We start from the raw sequence: 10,836 nt of genomic DNA, 5'->3' as shown, positions 1-10,836 counted from the left end.
ATTTTGTCAAAATTTTATATTTATAGAAAATTTGCCCAAAATTTTAATTGTATATAAAATTCTCTAGAAAATTTAACCAAAATTTTATTTCTATAGAAAATTTTACTTCGATAGAAAATTGTATCAAAATTTTATTTCTATAGAAAATTTTGTCAAAATTTTATTTCTATAGAAATTTTTTTTAAAATTTTATTTCTTTATAAAATTTAGCCAAAAATTTATTTCTATAGAAAATTTTGTCAATATTTTAATTCCAAAGAAAATTTTGTTAAAATTTTAGTTCTTAAGAAAATTTAGCCAAAATTTTATTTCTATAGAAAATTTTGTCAAAATTTTATTTCTATAGAAATTTTTGTTAAAATTTTATTTCTTTAGAAAATTTAGCCAAAATTTTATTTCTATAGAAAATTTTGTCAATATTTTATTTCCAAAGAAAATTTTGTCAAAATTTTATTTCTATAGAAAATTTTATTTCTATACCAAATTGTGTCAAAATTTTATTTTTTGGAAACTATTCTATGCAAGATTTTAGTTCTATGCAACATTTTGTTAAAATCGTATTTCTGTAGACAATTTTGTCTATTTCTATAGAAAATTTTGTCACAATTTTATTTCTATAGAAAATTTTGTCAAAATTTTATTTCTACAGGGAATTTTTCCAAAATTTTATTTCTATAGAAAATTTTGTGAAAATTTCATTTCTATAGAAAATTTTGCCAACTTTTATTTCTATAGAAAATATTGTCATATTTTTATTTCTGTAGAAAATTTTGTCAAAATTTTCCTTCGATAGAAATTTTGTCAAAATGTTATTTCTATAGAAAATTTTGGTAAAATTTTGTTTCTATGAAAAGTTTCGTCAAAATTTTACTTCTGTCAAAATTTTATTTTTATAGAAATTTTGTCAGAATTTTACTTCCACAGAAAATTTTGTCAAAATTTTATTTCCATAGAAAATGTTGTCAAAATTTTATTTCTATAGAAAATTTTGTCAAAATTTTCCTTCGATAGAAAATTTTGTCAAAATGTTATTTCTATAGAAAATTTTGGCAAAATTTTGTTTCTATGAAAAATTTCGTCAAAATTTTACTTCTGTCAAAATTTTATTTCTATAGAAATTTTGTCAAAACTTTACTTCCACAGAAAATTTTGTCATAATTTTATTTCGGCTATCAATGTAAAACCTTTTTTCGGAGGGTTCAAGTGTGGTTTTTGTTGGGTTTAATAAACTGCCTGAATTTATTCTCATAATTGGTTGATAGTTTTGCTGCAAGTAAAGGATGCTGATGAGGAATGTGGTAATTCCGAAACGTGCGTCCATCCAACCATCTTGCAGTCTATAGGGCTTTGCCCAAATAAATTTGACAAACATTCTTTTCCTCTGTTGGTTAAGCTACACTTGTAGTTTAGTCAATGTATGGTTTTAAGCTGCAATAAAAAACAACAACAATGCTTAAAGAACAAAATCAACAATAACAAAACAAAACAAATGGATAATTTTATTTCTATAGAAAATTTTGTCAAAATTTTCTTTTTATAGAAAATTTTGCCAAATTCTAGTTCTATAGAAAATGTTTTCAAAATTTTATTTCGATAGAAAATTTTCTTAAAATTTTTATTTCTATACAAGATTTTGTCAAAATTGTTTTTGAAAATTTTGTCAACATTTTATTTTTTAGAAAATTTGGACATTTTATTTTTCTATACAAAATTCTGTGAAAATTTTACTTCGATAGAAAATCTTGTCAAAATTTTACTTCTATAGAAAATTTGCGCAAATTTTATTTTTGTAGAAAGTTTGGCCAAAATTTTATGTCTATAGAAAATTTTGTCAAAATTTTATTTCTTAGAAAATATTGTCAAAATTTTATTTCTATAGAAAATTTTGTCAAAATTTTACTTGTATCAAAATTTTATTTCTAAAGAAATTTTGTCACAATTTGACTTCCGCAGAAAATTTTGTTAAAATTTTATTTCCATAGAAAAATTTGTCAAAATTTTATCTCTATAGAAACTGGGTTCGAATCCACACCATTTTGGAACTTGTTTTATTGAGCTCCAACGTTTTGGAGCTTATTTTCATGAGCCCATAATCAAATGTGCCCAAACAGGTACATGGGGTAAATTTTCATTCGTAATATTGGAGTTTAATTTCATAATGTAATTTAATAAAAAAAATCATGTCCGGTTCCAAAGATTTTGTCTTTACTTTAACAATTTTGGTATTGAGTCCGAGCCAAAGAAGCGGAGAATACAAGTAGCATAAGGATACTTTTAAGACACAATTCTCTTTTAAATTTGGACTTGGTGTACTTGCTTCTAGGAAGCAAATTTTAATTTTTCGTTTTTTCAGCTTTTTTTCTTCATATGCTAACAAAGTCCTTTAAAAACGAGTTAACGACAACTTTAGTTTCCAAATTCAGACTCGAATTCCAGTAGCAATTATGCTATGTTTCAAGTAAAAAAACTCTTTAAAATAAAGTGTTGAAAAACATGTCCTATATTTTAACGATTTTGTAGTCAAGATGCAAAAAGACAACAAATTAAAAGACAATTTCATTAATTTTAAAGAATTTTTCCGAATTATTAAAGTCATGTTGACCTTGGCCCAAAAATATTTTCTTTCGTGTTATGATACCCATTTTTAAGTCAAATCACTTAATTATAAGGATAATACGACTTCATTGAAAAGCTTATAGACTTTTGGACAAGGAAAAAAGCTTTATATTAGAGAAATGCGTCTTCTACACTAAGCAAAATTTACGTTCGTATTTTAAAGACATGAAATCTTTGACCTCACCACAATATTTTTTTCAGTGTTCATATTTGTTGTAGTCTCACTTCAGTAAGGTTTTGGGGCCCATTTTCATGGGACCGATATTCATACCACCAACTGCATCCCTCCCATATCGGTAAATTACTTTATTAACATCAAATTAAGAATAAGTGTATAAAAACTAATCCACTAACTATTCAGATAGAATTTGTGGCCCTTTTTAATTTTCTATACATATTAATAAAATATATTATAAATAAATATTTACACGAGTAAAATAAAAGTATAATTAACCTCTTTTGCATACACACAAAAAATTTTTTTTCTGATTCAATCACGAAATTAATTGATCCAATTAATTTTTTAATTGAAATGTCTTCAATCACGAAAATGATAGTATCAATCACAGTTTTAATTGGGCATAGAAAAAAATCTTGATTAAAAAATTAATTGATTTCATTACCAAATTTCAATTAATTTTTTAATTGATTCAATTAAAAATTTAATTGATGTTGATTGCAAAACTCAATTAATTTATTAATTAAAAAAAAGGTAACTATTTTCAATTACCTTTTGAATTGGCTTAGAATTTTTATTTGGATTAAAAATTGATTGTTTGAAAAAAAAATGTTAATTAAAAATTTAAAAAAATGTTAATCACTTTTTTAACTGACTTAGTCTTCCGAATATGATTAAAAGTTTATTGTATCAATTAACTTTTTAATTAAAAATTTTAAAATTTTCAATCATTGACTTAATTAACTTAATGTTTCTATCTTGATTAAAAAGTTAATTGTACCAATTAATTTATTAATTGAAAAAAAATTCAACTTCAATTAACTTTTTAATTGGAAATATTTTGGTGATATTTTTTTCTGTGTACATTATTAACGCTATAGCAATCGACATGAATATTTTATTGTAATGAAAAAAATAACTTTAATTTTTTTACATCGAGTAACTAACATACAATAAATTACAATCGCTATGCCATATCAAAAATAAAAAAAAAACACAAAAAGAAAAATCTAAAATAATAAAAAAACAAAAATGTAATACCTGTGATTTCCACGAAGATGAACATTTGATATATTGTAGAAGCAGTTGTAGCTACAACATTTTTTTTTCATTTACAATTTTTTTCTTAACTACACAAAATATCGAATATCTCAAAAATATTGAAAGTTAGTTGAAGCGTATGCATTTGATGGATGGTCTTGTTGATGTATCGGTGTTATTGTGTCATTAGAAATAACAAAAGTGAATGGAAAATCAGTAAAGAAATATTTTGCATTTAAAAGTCTTTTTTTTTTGCAGATGTTTGACAATTTATGGGATATTTACATACACTCAAACAAAGTTTACCTTTATCCAATGATTTTGACCTTCCTTTAAGGATTTCGGTACAAACAAATGCCAGTTTAAAAATCCACATTATGACCTCAAAGTAAAAAATGTTTTCTTAACTCTAAAACAACTTTAAATAAAATATGTTAAATCTTCAAAATAAGTCCTGGCCCATATTTGAAGCGTTTTTATTTTAAATCTAAAAATTCAATATTTCAGTTCTTTTAAGGATGTTTTCTTTAAATCAAAAGTGTGCTTCTTTACTTTAAGCAAAATTTGCCTTGGTTCAAAGACATACGACTTTAACAGATGGACGCAAATTTCCAAAATTTATGTCCACCGTGGTACAATGGTTAGCATGTCTTCCTTGCATACCCAGGGTCAAGGGTTAAAATCCAGTTTCTACACGCAAAAAAATAATTCTTTCCTCCCAAACGAAATTTTAGACAAACAAAGTTCGTTTCTCATTTGCTTTTCGTTGAAACGAAGTGTATTTGGAAGAAAAGTATATTCTTTTTGTGATAAACGTTTATTCTTTTCCAGGATGTAATAACAATTTCATAAAGACTAACTCAAAAAATTTTTTTCTGGCTAATTGCATTTTCCCTCACATCTTTCTCACTTCCACGAAGTTTTTTATTTCTTAGCACCTTTTTCTGTAATACAAGCAATGTAGAAGAAATTATACGATTTTATAAATTTTAAATTTTTTTTACCTTTCGCCTGGACGGAGAATCGAACCGCGGACCATGCAATTTGTAAGCCAACACACTATCCACTGAGCTATGTAGCCGTTATAGTCATCAATAGACAATTACCCATATAAGTTATATTTATATAGCATAGCTTGCGGCGCCCACGAGCCGATTAAACAAAGTTTATTTAACAGAAAAATACATTTAGTTGGGCACCGTGGTGCAGTGGTGGCTACGTCCGACTTGCATGCCAAGGGTCGTGGGTTCGATCCCTGCTTCGACCAAAGTTTTTTTTTTTATTTTTTTTTTACATATATTCCAGAGATGGTCGAAAGATTCCGAAAAAATGTTCAACATTACATTCTACTATATTAAATTTTACTATGAACTTTAAAATGTGTCTTATTAAAGACCTAAAGTCAGAAAAGAACAGTGTTTGAGATAAACGAAATGGACTGTGTTTTTGGTTCAAAAATAACTTTTTTTATTGAAAAAATAAAAATTTTGTACCAAATGAATTTTTTTGGTGATAAAAGTGTATACTTTTCGAAGCAATTCAAAAAACTCTAACAAAAGAAAAACGTTTTCGGTACACGTTTTCCAAACTTTTTTTTTCTTTGCGTGTACCAAACAACAAAAAAATTTTCAGCGGTGGTTTATCCCACCTCAGTAATGCTGGTGACATTTCGGTTTACCGTACAAAACTTCTATAGAAATAAAAATTGACAAAATTTTCTATAGAATTAAAATTTTGACGAAATTTTCTTTAGAAGTAAAATTTTGACGAAATTTTTTATAGAAATAAAATTTAACAAAAAAAAATTCTATAGAAGTAAAATTTTGGAAAAAATTTCTATAGAAATAAAATTTTGAAAAAAAAATGTATTAGGTATAACATTTTGAGAAAATTTTCATAGAAATAAAATTTTGACGAAATTTTCTATAGAAATAAAATTTTGACGAAATTTTCTATAGAAATAAAATTTTGATGAAATTTTCTATAGAAATAAAATTTTGAGAAAAATTTTCTATAGAAATAAAATGTTGACAAAATTTTCTATATGTTCAATATCATTGAAAAGTTTAATTTTCATGTTGGTCCATTTCGTCAATTGTGAGTAAGTTCTCTCTTTTTTAGCAGTATCAACTTTCCCCTGTTTGTGCAAGCTAAATCGAGGGATTACAATTCGAGGGATATCATTTTTTTTTTGCACTAGTCGCAACTGTGAAATATATCCCTATTTAAATTGTAGGATACGCAATTTATAAAATATTGAAGACAAATTTCTAATTTTTAAAATAAAGTTTACAATCTTTGTTTCAAAATTTTTTTTTTCATAAGTTGTGGAAATTTGCGCCCTTCCGTTAAAGCCACATGTCTTCGAACTAAGACAAATCTTCCTTAAAATAAAGATTTAAAGTAATCGTCTTTAAATTAACTGAATTGAATCATTAGGTTTAAGATAAAAACCCTTCAAATATGGGATAAGACTTATTTTGAGGATTTAGCTTCTTTCGTTTAAAGTTCTTATACTCACCACCATAGAATGGCGACGGGGATATAATAAGCTTGTCATTCCGTTTGTAACACATCGAAATATTGATTGCCGACAGTATAAAGTATATATACTCTTGATCAGGGAGAAATTCTAAAGACGATATAAGCATGTCCGTCTGCCCGTCCGTCTGTCTGTATGTCGGACTGCCTGTCTGTTGTCAATAATGAAGCAATCATGCTGAAATTTTGCACAAACTCGTCTTTTGTCTGCAGACAGGTCAAGTTCGAAGATGGGCTATTAGAGGTATGCGCGTGAGTGAAATTTCACACACACTCACACACATTCACGAAGCAAAATGTTTATTCAAGCACGCTCATGCACGATACGTGTGGTAGCCACTCACACTCACGCACATTCACGAAATGTAAACCAGTAACATACTCACGCACGAACTATTTGTAATGACTCACGCTGACGCACAATCCACGTGACACACGACAAATTCACGAGACTCACGATATTTTCCAACCGGGAATGAGCAAAGGTAACAAAATTCATGGGAGCCACCGTGGTGCAATGGTTAGCATGCCCGCCTTGCATACACAAGGTCGTGGGTTCGATTCCTGCTTCGACCGAACACCAAAACTTTTTTCAGCGGTGGATTATCCCACCTCAGTAATGCTGGTGACATTTATGAGGGTTTCAAAGCTTCTCTAAGTGGTTTCACTGTTCGGACTCGGCTATAAAAATGAGGTCCCTTGTCATTGAGCTTAACATGGAATCGGGCAGCACTCAGTGATAAGAGAGAAGTTCACAATGTTTCCATGTTTTGGTATAGCCGCCATATAGACCAATCTCCCGATTTTACTTCTTGGGCTTTTAGAATCCGTAGTTTTTATCCAATTTGTTTGCAATTGGAAATCAAGAGGTATTCTAGGACCATAAAGAGGTGAACCGAAAATGGTGAGTATTAGTCTATGTTTTGATATAGCCCCAATATAGACCGATCTCCCGATTTTACTTCTTGGGCTTCTAGAATCCGTAGTTTGTGCCCATTTTACCTGAAATTGGAAATCAAGAGGTATTTTAGGACCTTAAAGAGGTGTACCGAAAATGGTGAGTATCGGTCCATGTTTTGGTATAGCCGCCATATAGACTGATCTACCGATTTTACTTCTTGGGCTTTTAGAATCCGTAGTTTTTATCAAATTAGTTTGAAATTGGAAATCTAGAGGTATTCTAGGACCATAAAGAGGTGAACCGAAAATGGTGAGTATTGGTGTATGTTTTGATATAGCCCCAATATAGACCGATCTCCCGATTTTACTTCTTGGACTTTTAGAATCCGTAGTGCTTATCTAATTTGCATGAAATTGGAAACCTAGATGTATTCTAGGACCTCAAAAAGGTGTGCCAGATATATTGTATCGGTACATATTTATACCCTCCACCATAGGATGGGGGTATATTAACTTTGTCATTCCGTTTGTAACACATCGAAATATTACTCTATGTTTGTTTGTTTGTATGTTCCGAGTTGGCTCCGAAACGGCTGAACCGATTTACTTGAAACTTTCAGAGATCGTAGGGGGCGTTCATGTGGTGAAAATAGGGTACCTCATTTTTTGACACCTGGTCGCGAAGGGGGACCTCCCCTTTGTCGGACTTTTTGAAAATTGGACCAAAGTTGACCGATTTGCTTTCATTGAAGGTTGGGTTTGGTATCTAAACAAAGATCCACTACTTTATATTTCGAAAATTGGGGGCGGAGGGGGACCTCCCCTTTGTTCGACTTTTTTTAAAGTACAGTGAAAAAACTAAAATTCTCTAAGTTATCTGAGATTTACAGAGAACATGCGGTGAGGTTATGGAATTAATATGGGGTACCTGATGGTTTCATATGTGGACGAGGAGGGGGACCTCCCCCTTGCCCTACTTTTTGAAACTTGCAACAAAATTATGCGATTTGCTTGAAATTTTCATTGAATGTTGGGGTTGGCATCTAGACAAAAATCCGCTACATTATTTTTCGATATTTGGTCGGGGAGGGGGACCACCCCTTTGCCCGACTTTTTTTTAAAAGTACAGTGAAAACAAAACTCCCCCGACTGAAATTTTACGGAAAAATGAGTGGGGTTATGATATTTATATCAGGTTCCAGATTTTTTAATAAAAATAAAAGGGTATTCGCTTCTCTTAAGTACATACAGAGAAACAATTAAACTTTACCGAGTTAGTTGAAATTTACAGAGGACTGGGGAGAGGTTACGATATTAATAGTTGATAACTGATTTTTCTGGGACGTTTACAAAAGATACGCTACATCACTTTCGATATTTGGTCGGGGAGAAGGTCCTCCTCTAAAACTGCAAAAAAAAACAAAAATTCTTAAGTTTTCTTGAAATTTACAAAGGCAGTGGGGGAAGGTTATGAATCAAGAGGCAACCTTTTTTGAAAATTTTGAAATTTTCCTTTAAGTGTGGGGCAACACTTAAAGGAAAATTTCAACTTCAGGGAAGGTTAGAGGTGCTATTCACTACGGTGTTTTTCGATATTGTACCGGGGAAAGTGACGTCCCTTTAAAACAATAGAGCAAAATTTACACATCTCCGATCTACTTGACATTTACAGGGAACATGGGAGAAGGTGATTAAATTTATCCATGATTTTTAAATTAGTATATGATTTTTCTATATCTGGTTGGGGAAGGGGAAAATTGAAATAAACTTTGTCGATTTACTTCGATAGATTTTATAGGGACCATTGAGTAGTTGTGAAATTAATATAGGGTATGTGATAGTCCGATATCAGGTTGGAGTGGAGCGAAGGTGTGGAGAGGGTTCCCTTTTGTCCGCTTTTTTTTCTTAAATTGAAAGTAGAGGGTTGTCTGTAAATGGGAACTCGGTACATAATTTTATGATTTTTGCACAGGCTTCTGCCAGACTTCTTTTTAGTAAAGAACTTAAATTTACATGAAATTGGCAACCAACGTAGAGGGTGCATCATTTTCCAACATTTTAGCAAATGTTAATGTGGTAAAATTTTTTACTACTTTTGCTTTTTCCGATTTATTGGATGGGAAACAGTAATTCTTTGTATGTTATTATAATATAGTGCTTAATTTTCAGATATGTTGAGGAGAAGGATACCTTGCCTTGACAAACCACACTTAAAAATCACAAGAAATATAGAAGATTGTCCAACTACTTGAATACGGAACATTATTTAAAAAATTTGGTGGAAAGGGTACACCCTCTCCCCGACATTTTTTAAGACGTACCGCCGTATTTGTACCTACGAAAAAGCACGTAGTCCGATTTGTTTGAAAGAATTCAAATCTTTTCGAATTTGTTTTCAGCACGAAGGATATGGTTGACTAAGTTAACGCAAAATGTTCCTACAAATACGCTTCGGAAGGCGCAGCGAAGCGGGCCGGGATACGCTAGTATATTATAAATTCTGGGTCGTGGTGAAATTCTGAGTCGATCTGAGCATGTCCGTCCGTCCGTCCGTCTGTTGAAATCACGCTAACTTCTGAACGAAACAAACTATCGACTTGAAACTTGGCACAAGTAGTTGTTATTGATGTAGGTCGGATGGTACATAAACGGACCCCCAAATTTGGCTTGCAGACCCTCTAAGGGAAGCAAATTTCATCCGATCCGGCTGAAATTTGGTACATGGTATTAGTATATAGTCTCTAACAACCATGCAAAAATTGGTCCACATCGGTCCATAATTATATATAGCCCCCATATAAACCGATCCCCAGATTTGGCTTGCGGAGCCTCTAAGAGAAGAAAATTTCATCCGATCCGGCTGAAATTTGGTACATGGTGTTAGTATATGGTCTCTAACAACTATGCAAAAATTGGTCCACATCGGTCAACAATCATATATAGCCCCCATGTAACCCGATTCCCCGATTTGGCTTGCGGAGCCTCAAAGAGAAGCAAATTTCATCCGATTCGGCTGAAATTTTGTACATGGTGTTAGTATATGGTCTCTAATGACCATGCAAACATTGGTCCACATCGGTGCATAATTATATATAGATCACCAGATTTGACCTCCGGAGCCTCTTGGAAGACCAAAATTCATCTGATTCAGTCGATATTTGGTACGTGGTGTTAATATATGGCATCAAACACCCATGCAAAAATTGGTCGAAATCGGTCCATAATTATATATAGCCCCCATATAAACCGATCCCCAGATTTGACCTCCGGAGCCTCTTGGAAGACCAAAATTCATCTGATTCAGTCGATATTTGGTACGTGGTGTTAATATATGGCATCAAACACCCATGCATGAATTGGTTTATATCAGTCCATAATTATATATAGCCCCCATATAAACCGATCCCCAGATTTTAACTCCGGTGCCTTTTGGAGAAGCAAAATTCATCCGATCTGGTTGAAATTTGGTACATGGTGGTAGTATATGATATTTAACAACCATGCCAAAAGTGGTCCATATCAGTCCATAATCATATATAGCCCCCATATAAACTGATCTC

Source organism: Haematobia irritans, chromosome 3, assembly GCF_050003625.1.
Source record: "Haematobia irritans isolate KBUSLIRL chromosome 3, ASM5000362v1, whole genome shotgun sequence".
Lineage (NCBI taxonomy): Eukaryota > Metazoa > Arthropoda > Insecta > Diptera > Muscidae > Haematobia > Haematobia irritans.
Note: the sequence above shows the minus strand (reverse complement) of the source record.